Source organism: Oryctolagus cuniculus, chromosome 1 (genome assembly GCF_964237555.1).
Source record: "Oryctolagus cuniculus chromosome 1, mOryCun1.1, whole genome shotgun sequence".
Taxonomy (NCBI): domain Eukaryota; kingdom Metazoa; phylum Chordata; class Mammalia; order Lagomorpha; family Leporidae; genus Oryctolagus; species Oryctolagus cuniculus.
Genome location: NC_091432.1, coordinates 189,862,236 through 189,884,811, shown reverse-complemented (window position 1 = coordinate 189,884,811; position 22,576 = coordinate 189,862,236). Strand labels below are relative to the sequence as shown.

At 42.2% G+C, this 22,576-nt stretch overlaps 2 long non-coding RNA genes across 9 annotated transcripts in view; one reads left to right on the top strand and one right to left on the bottom strand.

Moving 5' to 3' along the window:
• Positions 1 to 22,576, top strand: part of LOC103346061 (uncharacterized) — a 288,952-nt gene that overhangs the window by 91,522 nt on the left and 174,854 nt on the right. For 5 of the 6 annotated variants that reach the window (XR_011380324.1, XR_011380326.1, XR_011380321.1 and 2 more), the window contains one exon: positions 778 to 912. This is a non-coding gene — a long non-coding RNA (uncharacterized lncRNA). Of the gene's footprint in view, positions 1 to 777; positions 913 to 12,164; positions 14,809 to 22,576 lie in introns of all 6 variants that reach the window. The other variant, XR_011380327.1, reaches the window with a different exon arrangement.
• On the bottom strand, positions 9,711 to 21,575 carry LOC103346073 (uncharacterized). 3 transcript variants are annotated; one of them, XR_007919289.2, is made up of 3 exons: positions 11,666 to 12,193; positions 11,293 to 11,348; positions 9,711 to 10,180 (listed from the first exon to the last, which is right to left on the bottom strand). It is a non-coding gene; the product is annotated as an uncharacterized lncRNA (long non-coding RNA). The 3 variants fall into 3 exon arrangements; XR_011380330.1 differs by lacking the exon at positions 9,711 to 10,180 and adding an exon at positions 15,469 to 21,575 and having other exon boundaries at positions 10,193 to 11,348; positions 11,666 to 11,881; XR_007919288.2 differs by lacking the exon at positions 9,711 to 10,180 and adding an exon at positions 10,193 to 10,624.

Genomic DNA, 22,576 nt, shown 5'->3' with positions numbered 1-22,576 from the left:
GCTCACTTGGTTAATCCTCTGCCTGCGGCGCCGTCATCCCATATGGGTGCTGGGTTCTAGTCCTGGTTGCTCCTCTTCCAGTCCAGCTCTCTGCTGTGGCCTGGGAAGGCAGTGGAGGATGGCCCAAGTCCTTGGGCCCCTGCACCTACATGGGAGACCAGGAAGAAGCAGCTGGCTCCTGGCTTCACATTGGCGCAGCGCCAGCCGTAGCGGCCATGTGGGGAGTGAACCAATGGAAGGAAGACCCTTCTCTCTGTCTCTCTCTCTCTCATTGTCTGTAACTCTGCCTGTCAAATAAATAAATAAAAAATCTAAAAAAATGATTTATTTATTTATTTATTTGAGAGGCAGAGTTACAGACAGAGAGAGGGAGAGACAGAGAGAAGGGTCTTCCACTCCTCAAATGGTTGCAACTGCTGGGGCTGAGCCAGTCCAAAGCCAGGAGCTTCTTCCGGGTCTCTGGAGCTGCGCTGATCTGAAGCCAGGAGCCAGGAGCTTCTTCTGGGTCTTCCACATGAGTGCAGGGGCCCAAGCATTTGGTCATTTTCTGCTGCTTTCCCAGGCCATAGCAGAGAGCCGTTTTGGAAGAGGGGCAGCCGGGACACGAATTGACGCCTATGTGGGAAGCCTACTGTGCCACAGCGCTGCTCCCGGGAATGGTTTTCTCTCAGGCCACTCTGCTCTAGTGACCATGGAAGAATACTTTGTGGTTTTTTGAGGTCAGGATGCTGGAGGTGGAGATGTGACTACTCTGTTGCTGTGTCATTACCTCTGCAGATGGAGAAAGCCTGTCTTCAAAACAAAGCTATGTATAAAAGGAGTTTATGAGACAGAGAGAAAGGCAGATACCCAGGGCTTTGCTTAAGCCACTGGATCCAGCTGCGCCTGAAGTCTCTGCAGAATTCAAGTCAGGTGAGTGGATCCATTCCATTTTTACCTCTGTTCTCAGGGTGCCTGGGTTGTATTTCTGTCACTTGCAACCCAAAGCTAGAGATCTGTCGGTGGCCTTAAATGATGACCAAAATTACAAAAAAAAAAAAAAAAAAAAAGAAATCCAGCAAAAAGTAAATGAATGTATCATTCAAAGTTGAAAAAGAGATTGTCTCTTTATATGGTTTTTATTTTCATTTTTCTGGATATGAGTGATAATTTACTTAAGTCTCCAGGAAAGGTTGGAAAAAGACATTGAAAATGAATTGCGGTCGGCGCCGCGGCTCACTAGGCTAATCCTCCGCCTTGCAGCGCTGGCACACCGGGTTCTAGTCCCGGTCGGGGCACCGGATTCTGTCCCGGTTGTCCCTCTTCCAGGCCAGCTCTCTGCTATGGCCAGGGAGTGCAGTGGAGGATGGCCCAAGTGCTTGGGCCCTGCACCCCATGGGAGACCAGGAGAAGCACCTGGCTCTTGCCATCGGATTAGCGCGGTGTGCCGGCTGCAGCGTACCGGCCGCAGCGGCCATTGGAGGGTGAACCAACGGCAAAGGAAGACCTTTCTCTCTGTCTCTCTCTCTCACTGTCCACTCTGCCTGTCAAAAAAAAAAAAAAAAAAAAAAAAAAAAAAAAAAAAAAGAATTGCCATTCCTGTGTCTAGCCTGCTTTGTGTAGTGCAGCTTGAAAACAAGAACAAGGAACAGATAACTTCCTCAAGTCCTCGCCACCCACATTTCCTTCAAACAGCACCATGCGGCAGCACTTGCAGCAAAAGCCCTCCCCACACACCATCCACTTGCTGAACAAGGTGAAGCTAATCCTAGGCCGGCCCCCAGGCTTCTTCCTGTCTCATCGACTTTCTGGACAGATGACCTGTGGAGAGAAACAGCTGCATGCGGGAACAAAAGCCTCTGCTCCCCAGAGAGGTTCCTTTCAGCCTTAGGAGTGGAATATTTCTGTCCCATGATTGAAGAGGCCGATGGAAAGCCCTTCTCACCACCCACAGCTCTGCTGGGAGGGTAAACGGGCAGGCAGAGTCCAGTTTTCGAAAGAAAGGGTGTTGGAGTTCCTCCAAATACCCAGGGGCGCGAGAAGGGAAAGGCTTGCTCTTTGGGACAGGATGGATGCAGGCACAGTGAGACCTGGTATGGGTGGATCTGGCCACAAGGTGGCGCCGCGACTGTTTCATCTTTGATTTTAGTTGCGGTCTTGGGAAACCATGTTCCAATCATTGCAGAACAAATGCAATCTTGACTTAGGTTCCATAATTTATGAAGCTGACTTCATATCCTACCTGGATTCGTGTGTTACCGTGTTTCAGACAGGGTCGGTATTATTATGGTATCATTATTATTAATGTGGGCTCGCGTCTCCCTTCCGCCTTTCTTCCAGCTCTCTGCCCCTGCCCCTGCGGCTGAACTTGCCTCCCCCGGGGAGAGAAGACCTCTTGGGTAGACGGTGCTTCTCAAACTGGCTGTGTGGCCGGAACCAACTTTTTAAAAATTACCAGTCTGTCATAGATAGGGCTGACCACTGTATCAGACGAAATAAAAACAAAGAACAAGAGAAACAAAGTAAGACATACAAACCCAATTTTTTAGTTTCAGCAGACATAAAATGACATTTTAACAGAGAACTGGAACAAAGTGACATTGGAAAAAAGACTTAGAAACACGGTGTAGTTGCTTATTCAAAGTGTGTGTATAGGCAATTTAATGTAAGGAATCGCTGTTACACCTGTGAACTGTGTGATCTCTTCTTATCATAGCCTAAATAACAGCGAGTCTCCATATGAAACAGCTTGTCTGAGCACACTGAATGAACCATAAGCACGTTGAAAGTCTGCAGTGTGGACACAGTCGCTTGCTCCTGGCTGAATTGATGTTCATCTAGGTTGGGTTGACAGTAACAGTACTCACAGAAGGGAATGTATGTCTCACTATTTCTGCTTTCTGTTTATAACATCCATGGTTGAAAAACTGGAGTATAATGAGAGAAATTACTTCAGAATACTTGAGAGGACACCGACAGTGTCTGATCTCTTTGTTTTTCCCTCTTGTCCTCACCCTGCTCCATGAAGCTGCCTTTTCCTGTTTCCGTAGGCTTCCCTCCCAGTGTGTGTATGTGTTTTGACTCCTGAGGGCCAGTGAGACTCAGGGGACGATTGCTGCAGGGAGCAGGAAGTGCCTGGGAGGTTGTGTCTCCCCCCCAGGATGCCCCTGGCCTGTGAGTGACTGGGTATCTGTAGCGAAGGCCTGGCTCCTTTGCATCCAACTGGGACCACTGTATGGTGCAATGAGCTCTCCAGAGTTACCTGGTGAGGGCAGGCCGGAGCTGCCCTCCAGGGAGCAGGCAGTACTTCCCCTCTTTGGCATCTCTGGTCTGTCCCTGATCCCATGTGGTGGTGGGCGGGGCAGGGGATGGGGAGAGAGTCTTTTCTTAACCACTTGCTCAAGAATTTTTGTTTCAGTGTCTGCTTCCAGGGAACCCGGCCTATGGCACTGTCAGATTTAGAGTATTTTTGAAATAGGCATGGCAGGCTGTGTAAAAACATCTTAATGTGTTTTATGTGTTTCAAGTCTTGCTTTTAGAGATGGTGTGGTCCCATTGTTGGTAATGACCTCTTCAAGAAAGAAATCAACCTAATTTAACTTTCTTTGCTGTTTTAGAAGCTAAAGAAACTAGAGACATTTAATGTGCTAGTTTTCTTTTTTTAAGATTTAATTTATAAGTCAGAATTATAGAGAAGGAGAGACAGAAAGAGAGAGAGAGAGAGAGAGAGAGAGAGAGAAAGAGAGAGACCTTCCATTGGCTGATTCACTCCCTAAATGGCAGCAAAAACCCTGGGGGTTTGGCTAGTCCAAAGCCAGGAGCCAGCACTTTTTTCAAGTTTCCTGCGTGGGTGTAGGGGCCCAAGAAGTTGGGCCATCTTTCACTGTTTTCCCGGATGCACTAGCAGGGAGCTGAATCAGAAGTGGAGCTGCTGGGACTTACACCAGAGCCCATATGGGATGCTTGCGCTGCTATACTGCTTTGCTGACGGCTTTACAGGTATGTCACTGCACCAGCCTCACCAGTGTTCCTCCCACATATTTGGAAACACTTGACGTAAAGGGATATTTCAAAAAATTTGTGGAGGGTGGGTGTTGTGAGGCAGTGGATTAGGTCCTTGCTTTGGATGCTTGCATTCCATACGGGAGTGTCTGGTTTGGGTTCTAGCTACTCTGCTTCCAGTCTAGCTTCCTGCTATTGCCCTGGGGAGGTAGCAGATGATGGCCCAAGCGTCTGGGTCCTTAAAAACCATATAGGAGACCTGGGTTTGACATGAACCTGGCCCAGCTTCAGCTGCTATGGGTAATCCCTCCCTCCCTCCTTCTCTCTCTCCCCCACTCTATCATTCTGCCTTTTAAATAAATAAACTGAAAAAGTTTGTGAAAAATAGAATTACAAGATGTTTATTTTGATGCCCCCAGATTTTTGAAATCCAGGCATACCTGTATATAGTTTGTTTTACATAGCTCTCTGCCTTTTTTTTTTCTTCCTTGATTTCAATTTAGCTAAACCCAATTGTTTTCCCATAGAGAAGAGAAATGTGAGAGCTTCCTCCCTCTCTGGGTTTGAGGTGTGACTAGAAGAGATTTCAGATTTTCTTCCTGGATATTTTTAGAAGAGCTGCATCTACAGTGTATCTGGGTTTTTTGTTTCTTTGTTTGTTTGTTTGTTTTTTTGACAGGCAGAGTGGACAGTGAGAGAGAGAGACAGAGAGAAAGGTCTTCCTTTTGCCGTTGGTTCACCCTCCAATGGCCGCCGTGGCCAGTGCACTGCGACCGACGCACTGCGACCGGCGCACCACGCTGATCCGATGGCAGGAGCCAGGTACTTATCCTGGTCTCCCATGGGGTGCAGGGCCCAAGCACTTGGGGCATCCTCCACTGCACTCCCGGGCCACAGCAGAGAGCTGGCCTGGAAGAGGGACAACCGGGACAGAATCCGGCGCCCCGACCAGGACTAGAACCCGGTGTGCTGGCGCTGCAAGGCGGAGGATTAGCTTAGTGAGCCACGGCGCCGGCCAGTGTATCTGTTTTACATAATGCTGTCCCCCAGAGCTGCTCTGAGATGGTCACTTGCCATCTAGTTTCACTTGGAGAACAATATGGCAAAACATAATGAATTCAAGCCAATCTGGAGAAATGCTGTTCTGAATTAGTGAAAACAGAAAACAAAATTACCTGAAAATATATATGTGCTGTAATGTCAATTATCCTTTATTATGGATACTTATTATATAATAGGAATTTACCTGATGTCATTTAATTCTTGTAACAACCTTCAAAGTGAGATATTTTTCTTCCAATTTTTTAAAAGTAGATGAAGCATAGGGGGAGTAAATAACTTTTTCAAGGCTTAGAATTAATAAACAATAGAGCTGGTATTTGAATCAAGGTCTTCCTACCAACCCATGCTGCATCTACATTTCAACAAAATCAGCTAACTAAATATTAGCGTACCTCATCTTCTTAAAGGCAGGGTCAGTGACTATGGGTAACTGACATACTCATCTGTCTGCAAACAGTACTGTTAAAGTGCTTGTAACATCTTAAGGAAAAACAACAGACATCTCCCTTGCTATCTTGCTGAGCAACAATAACTGCTATTTGTTGCAGATACGTTACATCCGCGTTGTATTTAGTCATCACAGAAATACAAGGTAGGTGTTACTAGCCTTATTTTATAAGTGGGATCAATGGAGAAGCACAGAATCATTAGATAGCTTGTTCAGTATCACATGGATAGTAAGCGGGAAACATGATATTTGGATTCAGGAGCCCGTGAGCTCAACTGCTATGCAAGTCACTGCGAATGCTTAGCTACAACTTCCTTCTGGAGAACTTTGCCAACTCAGTTGAATTAATGGTTGGGGACAGGCAAGACTGGAGTATTTTGTTCCTCATTGATGTCAGATAGGTTAAAGAGGAAGCAAAGCCAGAGGCGTGGCTTGATGTTAAAGGGATGCTTTTGTTTTTATTCCACCACTCTAATTTTATCACTAGCTTTGGTTCCCTTCCTATGTTCTCCCTGTGAACAAAACCACTGTTCATCCTTTTTGACTGGGCTACTGTGAAAGTCACGTGGTCCATCATACCCAGGTGTTTCTCTGCAACGAGTACGTCTGGTCTGCAGAGCAAAGGGATTCACAAACACAACAGGCTCATTGCAGACCACACAATTAATCACTTTAGGTTTCTGATTTGTTTCTTGAAAGTTGCTATGTTCCTGTAATAGGAAAGAGACGGCTTCATTTATCACACTGTACCTCATGCTGCTCCTCGGCTCCTTCCCCCAGGGCCCTCACCATCTCAAAACTTCGGGAACATCTGCTGTGGGTACCAGGGCAGAGTTTCCTTCATGTCCCTTGTGACACTCACCTTCTCAGCATCCTGGTTTCAGGGTCGCCTGTTGTGACCGAAGACGAACAGGCCAGGATCCTTGGTGGAGATGAGAAATTCCTATTGGAGATATTCAGAGCTCTTTGGTAATAATTGTGTGTGTGTGTGTGTGTGTGTGGCAGAGAGAGAGCGAGAGAGAGAGAGAGAGAGAGAGGGGCAGAGACACATGTTGTCTGATGTTGACAAAAGAGAACTGAACTGGGAATCAGCTGTACTGGGTTTTTTCTTGGCTCTGTCACTGCAGTGTGATGAATTATCTTTACCTCTCTGGACTTTTGTTACTTCATTTAACAAGAATTATAGGCTAAACGAGTGCTTCTCAACTTTGGATGCATATTGGAAGCACGTGAAATGTACAAAATACCCATGTCCGGATCACACCCCAGACAAGCTGAATCAGAACCTCTTGCAGAACAGGAGCCTTGGCACTGCTGTTCCTGTTGGAGCTCCCCAGGAGATTCTAACGTGCATTCGGGCTTGAGATCCATGAGCTGATGCTCTCTAAAGATCTGTTAATCTCTAGAATTGTGTGTGTGTACATATACACATAGGAGATTTTCTTTTAAGATAGGAGAGTTAATACCACGTTTGTATGAAGAGGGAAAGGCCCAGTGGAAAGGGGGATTTGATGGTAGAGAAGGGGGCTGGTGAGTTGATGGATCCATACCTTCGTGATTGAGTCAGTTCAGGCTGCTGTAACAAGGTACTGTAGACCTGGTGGCATATAAACCACAGAAATTCATTTTTCTCAGTTTTGGAGGCTGGAAGTTGGAGATTAGAGTGTTGACATGCTTGGGGTCTGGGGAGGGCCCACTTCTGTGATGTAGATGCCCATCTTGCTATATCCTCGTGTGGTAGAAAGAGAGGGAGAGGGTTTTCTGAGGCTTCTTTTACGAGGATATTAATATCATTCATGAGGGCTCTTCTCACAACCTAGTGAATTCCCAAAGGCTGCACCTCTTAATATCACCATAATGGGGGTTAAGATCTAAATATGTATTTTGGGTGTACACAAACTGTTTTTCAGTCCATTTTGCCTCCAAACAACAAAAGATCAAAAAAGTGCTCAGAGAAGAGGATTAGCTTTGACAGGTGTTTGGAGAGTATGTTTGCATGTGGACAACCAGGCTATCTGAATACGGATGTTGGTGGGTAGGTAGAGAGGGTGGTAGAAATCTGTGGAGATTCTTTTTTGGTTGCTTCACTTTTTTTAATGAAAGGGAAAGGAAGTCATCTGAATGGAGGGGACAGGTGTAATTGGAGAAGTTTGAGAAGTGGGGAGTTGTGAAAAAACATCTATGGGAGTGGGTGAGAAAATAAGCTAGAGAATTGTAGTATGATTCCCAGGAACATTAAAGACCCATTTGAGAGCAGTGGTCATGAATTTTAAGTGAGACCAGTCAGTGTGATTGTGTGATTTTTTTTTTTCTTGCTGTGTTTGTGTAGTCTCTCTGATGAGTTCCAGTATCCCTGCTATTGATTTTTTTCTGGCATGCCAGCTGTTAGGTTCACTGTCCAATCTTGGCTTGGGTGTTGCTGTTGTATGTCTGCAATGGTAATTCGTCATCCGCCTGGAGCTGGCTGCTGCAGCTGGGTCAGATCCTCTAACCCGTCTCTGTTCTTGGAGAGTGGGCCTTGGCCTGGCTCCTGGCTAACCTGAGTGCCTGAGGAGTTGTTGTGCTTTCTTCCAGAGTTGGTTAGAAATGCGTTCTAGAAGGTAGTAGACTGTGTGCCATGCACACGATGGGAGTGTTAAGGGACTGGTTAGTGAGTTGGAAGATTGTGTTGGAGAGGCTGCCCAGGAGTTTTTTTCCTGTTTGGAATAAGACCATCATGCGACAGAAACCTCATGGCTTTTACCTTCCTCATCTTTAGACATGCAAATGACATGATGCGCGTGAGTAGTACAGTTATATATCCAAGACTGGTCTGGTTTAGTTTTATTTGGAACAGTAGCTCTTGATCATCTGAAAGTTGTTTAAAGTAGTGAGTGGTCCACCAGGTCGCTGAGAGCTGAAACTCACAACTCATGCCCCATAATGGTCTTTTTCTGAGACTGTGGAGACTGAATAAAAAATTTTTATTTTGTTCATGTTAGCCTCAATACAAAGGGATTCTAGGAGCCAGCAAGTGATCAGGCAGGAGTCTTCAGACAGAATAAAATGGACTTTGTATTCTTCTTGTTGAATGGGCTCTACATAGTATCTTTGGGTTTTGGCACTGAAAATCAACAGGAGAGAGGCCCCACCATTAGTCTGGCAGATTTATCCAGCTGAGCTATGTCAATTGTGTTATGCTGTTTCCAAGAAGACAGGAGAGCTTGTGAAATTTAACAGTGTCTGTCACCACTTGACATATTGGCTACAACAAAAGCAGATTGAGGAAATGACTCACAATAGTTAATTGTTTCAATAGTCAGTCTTTCCCATCTGTGCAGTGTGTTGAATTTGATAACATCTGATGGGAACTTTGTGGAAAATTAAGGCACCAAATTGTTTTCGAGAAGCAAGTACCTCCCCACCCCCATCCCTTTTAGCAGTGTTAAGTCAGTATCTGAAATCTCGGTTTTATCTCCTTTATAGCTTAGGTCAGACTACAAAGAATCTTGACTTAGAGAATACGAAATGTAAAGCCTGGCATTTATAATATAGAAAAAAATTCAGTGAATTCAGAATGTGCTTCATGTAAAGAATGGATTATGTATTTTGGTTTTGGTTTTGATAAGCTCAAAAGCAAAGGGAAAAGTTGTCCCATATTTCATAAAGAGCAAATTCAGGAAGATACATGCAGAAAACATTCATCTTCTGTTATCACCTGAATACATAGCACATCTGGCTTTAGAATCTATGATGCCACTCAATAAAATTGATCATTTGTGGTGGGAAACCATTAATTTACAACAGTTGCATTGAAGATATAGCTCTGTGGTTTAAGTTCATCTTTGTTAGATCTAGGCCTTCTTCCACAGTGAATTCTTTATGGACTCCACTTAGGAATCTAACTCAACGGTTATCAACCTGTGGATGTATCTGACTTAAGAAATACCTTTATGTATGCGAAGTGTGGTTGTTCAGGTCAGGAAGCTCTCTTTAAGGAGATCTGGTAATTGGGATAAAACTCAGCTCTACAAAAGCTGATTCTTTTGTTGGAAATCCACAAATGAGTCTGTATTTCAGCTTGCACTGGAAGCAATATTTATAGGATAGAAAGGATTAGGGCTGTTTATCTCCCAAATATAGATTTCCTTGGGATTACTCAAGGAATCAATGTAATATTTTTGTGGTGCAGAAGGTTCATGTCTTCTGAATGTGTTGGCTATAAAGATTGACGGTGTAATTTTTTTTAAAGATTTATTTATTTACTTATTTGAAAGTCAGTTACACACAGAGAGGAGAGAGAGAGAGAGAGAGAGAAAGATGGAGGGAGGGAGGGAGGGAGGGAGAGAGAGAGAGAGAGAGAGAAAGATGGAGAGAGGGAGGGAGGGAGGAGAGAGAGAGAGAGAGAGAGTGAGAGTGACGTCTTCCATCTGCTGGTTCGCTCTGCAATTGGCCACAATGGCTGGAGCTGCACTGATCCAAAGCCAGGAACCAGGATCTTCCTCCAGGTCTCCCACACATGCGCAGAGGCCTAAGGACTTGGGCCATCTTCCACTGCTATCCCAGGCCATAGCAGAGAGCTGGATCGAAAGTGGAGCAGCCAGGACTAGGACCGGTGCCCATACGGGATGCTGGTACTGCAGGCAGCAGCTTTTCCCACTACGCCACAGCGCTGGCCCCAGTGATGTTAAATTTAACAACAATAGAAACCTAAGAGGAAAGTTCAAGTCTTTAAAGAGCTGGATGGAGAAGAAACATGCTGCTTCTCTACAACCAATAGGGCAAAACCCAATCTGGTAGCCCAAACTGTAGCTGGGCTGCGGCTCGCAGTGACAAAGGATGTTTAGCTACAGCATCTGAGGGAGGGGCTGCTCCACAAGGAAACAGGGACCTTACTCCTCCCCCCGAGGATGCCACTGTGCATTGGCAGCTGGGAAAGCATATCAGTAGTCCAAGGCATCCTGTTTGCACTCTAAGAAAATGTAGACTCAAGGAACACAGGATTAGAAGTGTACTACTCAACTTTCTTTTTTCTTTTTTATAGTTAGAGGGCTATTATAAGGTGGGTGGGGGAATGGGGAGGGCAGGGTGTGGTGAGGATAATGTCCAGCGTCCGTTTTGAATGCCTGTCACACTGGGTCACATTTGTATGACCTGAAATGAGAGAAACTCAAAGATCTGAAGTAAAGAGATACACAGCACTGTTCAGACAGAAGCTGCATGTTCCCTGCTGTCTCTGGAGAGGCCTGTGAGTACACTGGTTACATCCAAATAAGAGGGATAGTGTGTGGGGCAGACTGGCAAACCCAGCAATATTCTGTCTTTGATGACACCAGTGATTCAGCCACCATTTCTCAACCTGTTATGAAGAGCAAACTGCTTGTTTTGTTCTGCTGCAAAAGATACCTTTTAGTTTTTGTGGATTTTGTCTACAGCTGTCACAAAGGAGAAAACATACATCAGAAAGAACATTAGTGAAATAATTTTGCTCATGTAGTCAGATGAGAGTTGAACTTTTTTTTTTTTTTACTGTATCTCTGAATTCCAGTTTATATTTCTTCATGGGAAAGTGGCTCCCTCCACCCTTTTCCCACACTGCCCCTGGATTTATGTTAAGCTGAGCAAGCAATTCTGGTGAAATTAAGCCCATGTATAAACAATAGATTTGGACAGCTCATTTGTGGTCCTGAACTCTATTAGAATTTTTCCCCTCTTCTACTTTATTACAATTTCTGATTATTTGCTTCTTGTAACCCACTTTTATATTGAATATCACATTTGTGCAGGGGTATGCCAAATTGGTGTTGGTAAATACTGATTACCTTGCTCAGGAAAAGTGCTGAACTCAAGTTTGAAATGATTTCAGTTAGCCAGACTTCTGGAAATGAAGAAAAAGAAGACAACAATCAAAACTCAGAAACCATGATGGTGTTTCTTTACTGTTTCTTGAATGTTTTCTAGCAGGGATAGAGTAAGATCTTATGTCTTAACCAGCAATTAAGATAGATGTAAAACCTGTATGCAGTATATATAAATGATGAAGTTAGGGGAGGCAGAGGGTACAGGCCAAGAAATCTCAAGAGAGTTACAGGAAGTATGAGTTACTTGAAATCTGTAGTCAAAAGAAATAATACTTGATTTAACATTTAATGAGAACAAAAAGAGAATTAATAGAGGGGAAGAGGGAGCACTTACGGGATGCCTGGAAGTGTTCTGGCATCCTGGCGTCTTTGCACATGTCCTCCCGTCAAATCCTGGCAACAACACTAGGAAGTAGTTACTGGAATCCCCATTTTACAAATGAGGGTATTGAGGTTAAGGGAGGCGATTTAATTTGCCTACTCATAAAGCTGTGTTCTGAATCCAGATCTTTCAGACTCTCAAGAATTCGTTGTATTACCTTTGCGTGATCTGCGAAGAGGGAGTTTGGATTCTGTATATATTCTCTTCACAAGGAGGCTTCAAGGAAAACAGAACAAAGGACAACAATACCAACAAATGACAACAACAAATGCACAAGCAGCTGCTCAGGAAAAAGGCACATTTCCCTGAGGAGTTGGGAAAGATCTTAGAGCCAAGGAGAAGTAGTAATTGGACAAAGAAAATAGAAACCTGGAGGTTCAGATAAAAAAATTCAGGGCACAAAGATAGTGTAAAAGCTTGAAGTAATATATAAAATGAATATTTTCCTCAGGGAGAAAAAATAACATCAGTCATGGGACTTTGTCATCTGACAAGGAGGAAAACTAGACGGAGATGCTTGGGAGATGTGAGCTGTAACTGCAAAGATGCAAAAATGATGTGAGCTTAGAAGGGCGTGATATTTGGGGAATTTGGGGAATGCTGTGAGTACTTTTGGAGAAGGTTAGGATATATTTGTCATTTTCAGATGCTGTTAATTATATATAATGCCTTTAATTCACGTAACTCAGATTTATTTAATCTATACTTCTGTTTTAGAGTGCAACTGAAACACCGGGGGAAAAGATGGATTATCCTAGGTGGAGATCAGTTTTAATTAGAGTTTATAGCTTTCAGACAGGAACCTTTGAAAACTCATATTCCAAATAACCCTTCTTCTGTTGCCAACACATTTATCCTTATTTCGTTTTATTTTTAGAATTCCAAAACTTAATTGTCTCAATATGACATGATTTCCTCCCAGAGTCCCTGATGAATTTAGCTATGTAAAAAGAAAGGCTGTGGAAAAGCAGGTCTAGATGTGTGGAGGGCTGCTGTGAAACTGGAGAACATTTGCGGCGTGTAGGCTGTGTTGATTCTGTGTTCAGGGAAAGGGCGGGCCCAAGAGGAATGAAGAAGCACATTTAAAATAATGCCTTTAATATATTACAAGCTGGGAGCTTTTCCTTAGTGTATCTCTTATTGTTCCATTTCTTTTTCTTGCTCAATAAATACAAGGGGAAAAAAAGTGCACTGCTTTTATGTTTTAATTTCCCAGCAGCACTCTGTGTTACAGACAGTAATTAATGAAAATTATGGGCTAAACAATTGAAAGTTTGCATTCGATACTTAATCCTCAAATGAGAAAAGAATCTCACTTTACCTAAAGAGATGTGTGTGTGTGTGTGTGTGTGTGTGTGAGAGAGAGAGAGAGAGAGAGAGAAAGAGAAGCTATTTCTTTTAAAATTCTCATCCAACCATATGTAGTGATGTCTGAAATATGGGGCCCTATATCAAAGAGATTATGGTTCTCTGCTCCTGTGGTATGACTTTCAATGCGATATTCACCTTTTAAGAATTCTTAGTTACTAGATTCACTTATATTTCAAGGAAGAAATAATCCAGACACTCTGTTCTACTAACAAAATTTAGTATTGCAAAGCTACTTTTGTACAAAGCTTGAAAACATGATCAGAAGGAAATGGTGACTAACATTTTATAACCTGGCTCATGTGACTATATTATATAATAAAATTGGGTTTTCTTCCAATTTTTCATTTTATAATTGAGCATAACAACAAAGAATATTGAATTGGGCTAGGTGACCTAGGAAAATGAAATTCTTGCCCTTGTTTAGAAGTGAATACATTTTTTAAAGAGCAGAGAATATTCAGCCCAGAAAAGTTAAATGGAAACCATAGAATGAATAAATAGTGATTTCCCGAACTTTTCTCAGATTAAGTCTACTCTTGGAGTCTTAGCTTGAAACAACTTAGACGCTTCATCATGACTGTCCCATAGAACATAAAGATATTTCCTGGAAGCTATTAAAATGAATAGAAGGGGCCTGTTGCTCTGATGCAGCTGGTGAAACCTCTGTGATGCCACCACCCCATATACAAGGGCTGGTTTGCATCCTGGCTGCTCTGCTTCCAGTCTAGTTCCCTGCTATTGTGCCTGGCAAAACAGCAGAGGATGGCCCAAGTGCTGAGTCCCTGCCACTCACTTGGGAGACCCACACGGAGTTCTAGGCTCCTGGCTTCAGCCTAACCCAGACCTGGCTGTTGAAGCTATTTGGGGTGTGAATCAAGAGACAGGACATCTCTCTCCCACAGCCTCTTCTTTTTTTGTCACTTTCCCTTTCAAATAAATAAATCTTTAAAATAGTTCATGGAAAATGGAGTTAAAAGAGGTTTATTTTAAAAAATTAAGGGATTGTGGTGCAAGAAAAATGATAGTAGAGGTGGGGAATGAGTGGGTCATAAAATGTACAACTACAATTAGCCAGATGTAGTTTTTTGTAGACAAAGGATAAATTTTAAAAATTGATAAATTCAGTCTAAAAAATGCTAGCAACTTGTTGGCAATGAGGGCTTTACAGTAAGATGAGCAAGACATAGGGTTTCCGTGAAGGCATCTGTAGCTTGGGGCCTGTGTTTCTGTGGATGTGGGTAGGTGGTAATGTGTGGGGAGAGGACAGGGTGAGTGAGCCATCGGGCATCTTGTGGCAGGAGGTGAAAAGATTGACCATCTCATGGTTCAAACAAATAAAAAATGTAGCCCTTTAGTACTGAAGGAGTAAGTGTTCTTTTTTAAAAATATTTATTTTATTTATTTGAAAGATTTGTTTTATTTATTTGAAAGACAGAGTGACAGAGAGAGGTAGAGTCAGAGAGAGAGAGAGGTCTTCCATCTGCTGGAATGGCTGCAACGGCCGGAGCTGAGTGATCCGAAGACAGGAGCCAGGAGCTTCTTCTGGGTCTCCCTCACAGGTGTAGGGACCCAAGGACTTTGGGCCATCTGGTACTGCTTTCCCAGGCCCTAGCAGAGAGCTGGATTGAAGAGGAATAGCCAGGACTAGAACCAGAGCCCATATGGGATGCCAGCGCTTCAGGCCAGGGCTTTAACCCACTGTGCCACAGCGCTGGCCCTATGAAGTAAGTGTTCTAAAGCAGACTTGTCATCCCTAATAGTTTCTTATTCCCAAGCCATGATCTATTTTATGGCCAATTTCCCTTTAACATTCTTTTTGTTTCTGATTGCAAAAGTTTCAAAAGATAATTAGAAAATATAGAAAAGTACAAAGAAGAAAATGAAAAATATATTTAATCTCTCTACTTAAGAGAAAACAATATTTATATCTTCCCAGGTCATTTGTCTCTGAGCATGTGTTCATGTCTTTATAATTGTGTTCATGTATACAAATATACATATGTATGTAAATATATGTGATAGATGTTGCAAAACTGAGAACAAAACATATGCATTTCTGTTACTTTTTAAAACTTATTACAATGTCTTTCAAATATTTCTCCATGCTGTTAAAATGCCTTTATAATTTTTTAATTGACTAATATTCCATTATGTGCATATATGGCAATTTATTTAAATATTCCCTTAATGTTTTGCACTCAAAATGTCCGTCTATTTTTTGTTCTTTTCTCCTCCCAGTCTAAAAGGCCTTAACAGATGAGTTTGCAATCAAATCATCATATGCACTTATGATTATTTCCTTTGGATAAGTTTCTAGAATTGCAGGTCAGGGGAAATGCATACATTATTTTTTCACCTACATGAAGTATAAACTAAAGGATCACCTTTGTGAGCTGCAGTGAGCATGCCTAGTGGCTAGTGGGGGTTGAGGCAGATGTTAGCCAGACCTTGCGGCAGTTACTGGCTTAGAATGCAGAAGCAGCTCCCCCAGTTGTAACTGACCAAGCTCTCTCACTTTGCCAAGGCAATATCAGAGGACAGTTGGATATTTGTAATCTTGGAAGAATGGTCAAGAGGAACTTGGGCTATTTTAAATTGAAGTCATCTTAGCCATAAAAGTCAAGTAGGACCAATAAATAAGATTCATGAAGGGAGAATGCATTTCTTATTGGTGGTGCACAGTTTTCTTAGGTCTGGCAAACCTAGTGGATTGTCCAACTCATTGCTGAATTTCATGTAGATGAAATCCAGTTGGACAAGGATGGAGAGATGAAATGACTCAATGGGGCTGTGAAAGAAGAAGCTGTTTGACTTTGAGACAGATGCTTGTTGTCTGTGAGTCACACACCTGTGGTCTTGGTGGAAGATTGATCTCTCCCACCACCCAAACCAGCTCTTCTCCAGTTATCCCATTCCTTTGTCTTCCTGTATTTCTCCTTGGCTAGGAGTTTGAGTCAAGATTCTTCATCAATCTCCTCTATCTTCTTAAATCTAAAATGATGTGAACTCTGCAATTTTATTCCATTTGGAATGATCTCAAATCTTCTTCCATATTTGTTCCTAATGCTCTCACCTTTTCCCTCCCTTTAGCACATATGTGCAATTCTCAAGTAGCATCAGACTCAACTTTCTCCCTCTTCAATTTCTGTCCTACTATTTCCTGCTAACTACTTCCCAAATGCCACTTACACATTGCCCTCAAACAAACTAAAGCTACTACAAATGAGTTACCCAGAGACAGTGAGCTTTGTCAAGATTGGGACTTTATCATATTTATCTTTGTAGCTCCAGTGTTCAGGAAAGGGGCTTATGTGTAATCCAATTAAAATTTATTTGTTTGAGAGCTCCTATTTACTTGTTTACTCCCCAAATACCTACAACAGCTGAGCCTAGGCCAAACTGAAGCCAGGAGCCAGAAACTCAATCCAGGTCTTCCATTGAGTGGATGGAACTCAAATACTTGAGCCATCAGCTGCTGCTTCCCTGAGTGTGTATTAGCCAGAAGCTGGAATGGGAAGTGGAGTGAACCAAGGTACACTCATATGGGATGTGGGTGTCCCATACCAGCATCTTCACTGCTATGCCAATCTAATTTTAACCTTGCAAAATGAGGCTCTTGGTGGGGGGGTAAAGCCATATTCCTAAGACCATATAGGTAGTATCAGAGTAGGGATTCATTCCTAGATGGGCCATTTTTCCTAAACCATATGAACTTGGTTTGCATGATGCTACCTCCACTGCCAGGGATAAGAGACTTTCTCAATCAAGCTGTTTTAGTGTGCTTACAGCAGTTGTTTTGCAATTAATGCTATGTCATGGGATATCTCTCGTTGCTAGTGATCTATTTGAAAGTGTTTGAGGGTGGAGATCAGAGGAGAAGAGATGGTTGATGAAGACCAGAATTTTTTTTGGGAGAACGTGAACTTAAGTGAAACCTTGAACGCTGAATAGGATTTGTCCAGAGGGAGACCAGGGCAAAGGATGTTCCATATCATGGGACTAATAGCAAAGGCCCTGAAACAAATGAACAGGTAGTGCTCTAAATGATGGAGGAACTAGCCTACATTTGGAAAGATTTCATGTAGACGTTATCCCTGAAAACAATGTTTTAAAGTGATGTTTTCATGAGTATCATGGAAATGAACCTTATGACTTCATAGTATTAGATGTTAAGGATCACACAGAAACAGCCCTGTTTCTTTGAGACAAAAGCAGAGAGAAGAAAACTCACCCAAGGTCCCATTCCTTCACTAGGGATTTTGGTTCAGGCCAGGGTCATGAGAGAATTTGAGTGGCCATTCACAGAGAGGGCTCCAGATTTCTAACTTAGCATTGCTTCAGTTTTTATGATAACTTTAATCTTCAGGAATGTTTTCAACTCCAAGTTCAGGAATCAATAAACCTAAAATGAATTGGGAGGAGTTTGAACATAACATTGTACAGAGAACATTTTTTTATTGGCTAATAAATGTGTGGCCAAGAGCCTGTTGAGAGAACCCTTGACTGAGGGTAAACAGTAAAAGAGACAGTTGGAACCATAACCCCCAAATGATCCTCAACTGTCAGTCATTCAGTTAAATCAGATCATTTAAAAAGTATTAGACAAGTTAAAAAATTGCATAGAACAGAAAATTTCAGTTATGTAAATGAATAAAATTTATTAAGAATCCTGTTTGATATTGGCCTTTTTAAACTTACGGAATAAAGAACTAAGGGAAGATTAGTATATACATTAGTTTTTAAGTTACATGACACAGATATGTGCACAGTGAGAAGGCAAGCAGTTTTAGTAGATTGGGTTAGTATTGGAAATAGGGGAATTGTCAGTTTCCCTGTCCTCCACCAGGCCCTAATCTTCCATTGCACAGCATTACTGCTCTGGGATTCCAGCTGGAAATTACACCATTTACTTCAGGTGTTTCACTGTCTGTCTTGAAGTTTTCAACAGCCAAGTTGGGAGAAGCATATATGTGAAGTGTGTTTTTCAGCCCTAAGCCTCTGTCTCCTTCCTGGAGGAGGACTCACTGATTAGGGCCATGTCCCACAAGTCATTGATAGGCCCAGGGGTGACAATTGCCCAGCTCAGATATTGACAGTGGGTGCAAGGTCTTTGCTGAGAAGGGCTTCTTTCTAAGGCATCTTCCTGTAGTTGGACTTTTTAGGACTAGGAGGTTCCACGTTGAGAGAGAAGCCAAGTGCTAAGACCATGGCTAAACTTGACAAATGGCTTTGTCTTTTTGAAGAAATGACCCCTTTGATCTGATGTTCCTCATGTGATGATCAAGTGCATTACTCTACTTTTTACCTAGTCCTTGTCTGTTGTGCCTGTTGTGTCCTGAGTGAAAATCAGCGTGTGCATTAAGGACCCCGGCAGCCTATTCCAGCTTCTGCCCAGGAGACAAATTAGGGCATACTTCTTGCTAATGGAGCATGAGCTGCTCCAGACAGTGATGGCCATGACTAAGTGATGGCTGTCTTAGCTTTGGGGTTAGTGTCACTCCATTAGCATCTCAAAAGGATTATTCAAGGTAGGAGCCCAGTGCTGGGTCTGACCTAAGGCTTGCTTTCCCTCTTCCTAAAGCCATATCAAGCCTAAACATTTTCATCTCTCAGAAGCAGTGGGGATAGTAACGGGGATGGTATCATAAAGGCTACATCAGAGACACAACAGGAACAAGATGCCCCTCCTCCCCTCTATTAGGCCATTCACGTCTCAAGAGTAGGATTTGTGTCTTCCTGAGGCTTGAATACCAGCTTACACAGCAGGGTTTAAATAATTTTTTGTTACATATAAAGATTTAAAAGTAGATTGGGGTGCATGGGAGGGATTATCCTAGTCAATGTTGTGGTTGCGCTCTGGCAATCTCTTTGCAATGGACAGTGCTGCTAACTATGCAGTCATTATTTTAGCACACCCTTTATTGCCCTTCAGCCTTGAGGAATTAGGCCTAGAGTCCACTTACTGTTCTGGAATTTGGAGTTAGTAGCTCAGTTTCAAGCTCAGTTTCAGTTGTGAGTAGTGGGAAATCTGTATTCTTCCTATTACCCAAGTCTTATATTCACATCCCAATAACAGGTTGTTGGCTTGTTCCCATGTCTTGGGCACCTTCATGTTTTGCTTTAGCAGAAGGCCCACTAGGATCTTCTCAAACTCTTGAAATACAGGGATCCTGATGCTGGGCCCGAGTCCTCCTTGCTGGCATCTGCCCCCTTGCTGCCAGATGTTTGCCTAGGCTGCCAGTCTCCCATGATGCAGTGCTCTGCTCCCTTGCTGGTTCCGTCATCTGCAGCTGAACAACGGGCCTCAACTGTATTCACCTGCCTTGGTATATCTCTGCCCGTTGACTGCTGTTGAGGAATTTCTGTATTGTGTTTTCCTTCCATGGCTGATTCGGCTGCGCATTCCTGCTTCCCTTATCAGGTCATCCTGTAGCTAACTGAGTCCCATGTCTGAGAAGGCTCATATTTCGAATGACCCTCTGTACTTCTTCTAGTGTCTTTAATTTGGAAGCTTTCTACGCCTTCATCCCTGTTTTTAAGTTGAGTTTATTCTTGACTCTGCATTATTAAAGATGTTTTCTCAGAAACTGACCCTAAGTTTGGGAATTTATTTTTGGAATAAGCTTAAGGTTTTGGATGGGGCTGTGTGCCTCTTTGTGGAAGTCACATGTCCTCGGGCATGGGTTCACATTGTACACAAGAGAGAGGGAGAAAGAGAAGAGAAAAATGTCTTCCATTTTCTGAGATGCATGTTGTTAAATAGAATAAGATCAGCCTTTTTGAAGAAACAAACATGTATCATGTTGTTTAGGTAGTCCACCTTTCCCACGTGATATTTTTCTGGCCTTCATTTTTGGTCTCCTAGTGAACCCGAGATAGACTTGCTGTTTCTCTGAGAGGATTGGGAATAAAAATGATAATGAATGGTACTGTTAAAACTTACAGGTAGAAAACTGGGAACTTAAAAAGATAATGTAGTAAGGTGTCTGATCCAGAGACTAGAAGAGTGGGGGGGGGGTCCCATTTGGGTTCCAGGTGTTGCGTGTCTACAAAATAATTGGCATAGGAGAATTTAAAGCCCCTCTCCTGTATTAGGGTGAAATATTTTCAGACATTACTTCATTTATAGGTGGAGAGCAAGGGAGGAATTTAGTTTAATAGCAACATTTGGATACTCTCTCTAACCTCATTTTTTTGTTAGACAATAGTTATAGGAATATTACCTTTCAAATGATCTTTTGGGATTGCTTTTCCCTAGGAAACTTTTTTTCCCTAATGTTCTTTATGTGCATTTAAGCAGAGTTGTGGGAATGATGAAATTTAATTGTTTTATTTGTATTTTATCTGGTAGCTTGTATATCTATGGTAAAGAGATGTATTTTGAATAAATCTAGGAAGTAATTTATAAATTTTGCTGATGTTGACAAAGTACACATGTAGTGAATAAATACACCCACTGGAAGGATCAACACATATGGGTGGGAGTATTGTCATAAATAAGTCTCTCTTCTTTAGCGTTCTTTGCTATATTCAATGTCTCTACTTGGGATTTCCTGCCCTTTCTGTCTTGGCAGAATGGCTGTCAAAAGGTTGTATGAAGGCACAAATTCCAATGTAAGCTTTATGTCTTTTCATTTTATATCATGGTATAACGTGGAGCATATTTTTGTTTTAAAGGGCAAAAGCTTGGTTGAAGAAAGAATTGGTTTCTAAGGCCCTCTTGAAGTAGGTCTTTGACTTTACCCTTTCAAGATACTGAGATATAAAAATCACTTCTGCTTTGTTGGAAGTAGTAGTGGTCATGCTGCAGAGGAAGATAGGCTAATCAATGGGTCCATGTGGTTTCTGACTTAGGACCAGTGGACCTGTACAGCTCTCCTGCTGTGGAGACCAGGGCAAGCAAAGATCACCCTTTTAAGAGCACATATATTATCATTTTTCTGGTGCATAAGTTAAGCAGATTTTAATAATTTACTAAAATTCAAAACAAAACTTTATTGAATTCAAATAAGTTGAAAAATGACTACATTTGCTATATAGGATGGTGGTGGGGCAGTATAATTACAGAGTTTAGAACTTCTCAGTTTTAAAATCCAAGGCAAATTTTTGCCCACAGGATAGCTGGCAATATAGCAAAGGTGGACCATGGATCTATTTGGGGACAGGTTAAAGGGTTGGATGCAGGCTAAGTGGCATCATTTTGAAGACTTTACACTGTTAAAAATAACTTCACAGAAAGCTGGACACCATTGTCCTTTGGTTGACATTGTGGGTTAGAAATTTTAACAGATTTCTCCCTGGGAATAAGATTGGAATGGTTTAGTTTTTCTTGTTGATAGGAGACCAATAATGCAATACAGTTAAATGTGGGTTCTAGGTCCTCCCAGTAATAGTTTTGGAGACCAATTATCTTAAGAAATGGGTGCTGGGTACTAAAGCATGCTGCCAATCCTCTCCAGCTTTAGAACCTATGGCAAAGCTAATTAAATAAAAAAAATTATGGGCTAGAGAAGAGTACTTACTTCCTAAGAATGTGGAGGGGACAAAAGCCAACATTTGTTTTGAGTGTGTCTATTTCTCTAACATGTGGAATATACCTAGTGACTTTGACTTTGCTCATTGACTTGATCTCTTTTGGTTTCATGTACCTGTTTTTGGGTTTCATGGTCCCGGGGGAGTTAGTGGGACTTGTAATGAACGTGTTTTTGCAGATATTTGTCACCTCTGTTAAAGACAAAGGAGTCTTTGAGTTCCATCTCTATCAACACATCCAGGGGAATGCCTTGTTTTCTATAAATGCAACTGTGGGTTCTGTGCCTGATAAAGCATTTTAACTGACTCAGAGCACAACTTAAACAGGCTGAGAAAAGACAGATCATATCCATTCTCCTCTTAAACCTAGCTCCTTGCTGTGAGTGGGGAACCATGAACTGAAGAGAAGATTAACAGTGGTCAAAATCAGTTCTAAATTTGCTAGTGTCAATGAAGTACATGGGGAAATCAGAGGAAGGATGATTAAATATGGACTTGGGATAGCCTGAGTTGGTCTAGGGAGAGGAAAGGGTCTCAATTGGACTTTATGCAGTACAGTTTGGCTAGCAAAAGGAAAGGAGGAAATTCATTTTGCTTCTGCAGCAAGATAAAGATATGCTGCTTAAGAGCCAAGAGAAGTCCAAAGGAGAGCAAGAGGCAGTGAGAGGAAATGGGATTGAAATTAAAGCTGGTTAAGCCAGACATTTTAGGTCTTAGGATTCCCTATGGGCATCTAAGTAGGGCCCTAGTAAGTGAATATGGTACTTTGAAAACAAAGTAGTAATTTGTTGCAAAGATATTTTGATTAGATATGTTTCACAAAGTAATAATTTTTCATGATATTTAGTGATTTTTGTTTCAATAAGTTAAAAATGTAAGAAATGTGTTGTGTGACCTTTTGTTTGTTGTCTAAGTGAAATTGAGGGGAAATGTGTGGTTCAAACACCCAGACTCTCCTTT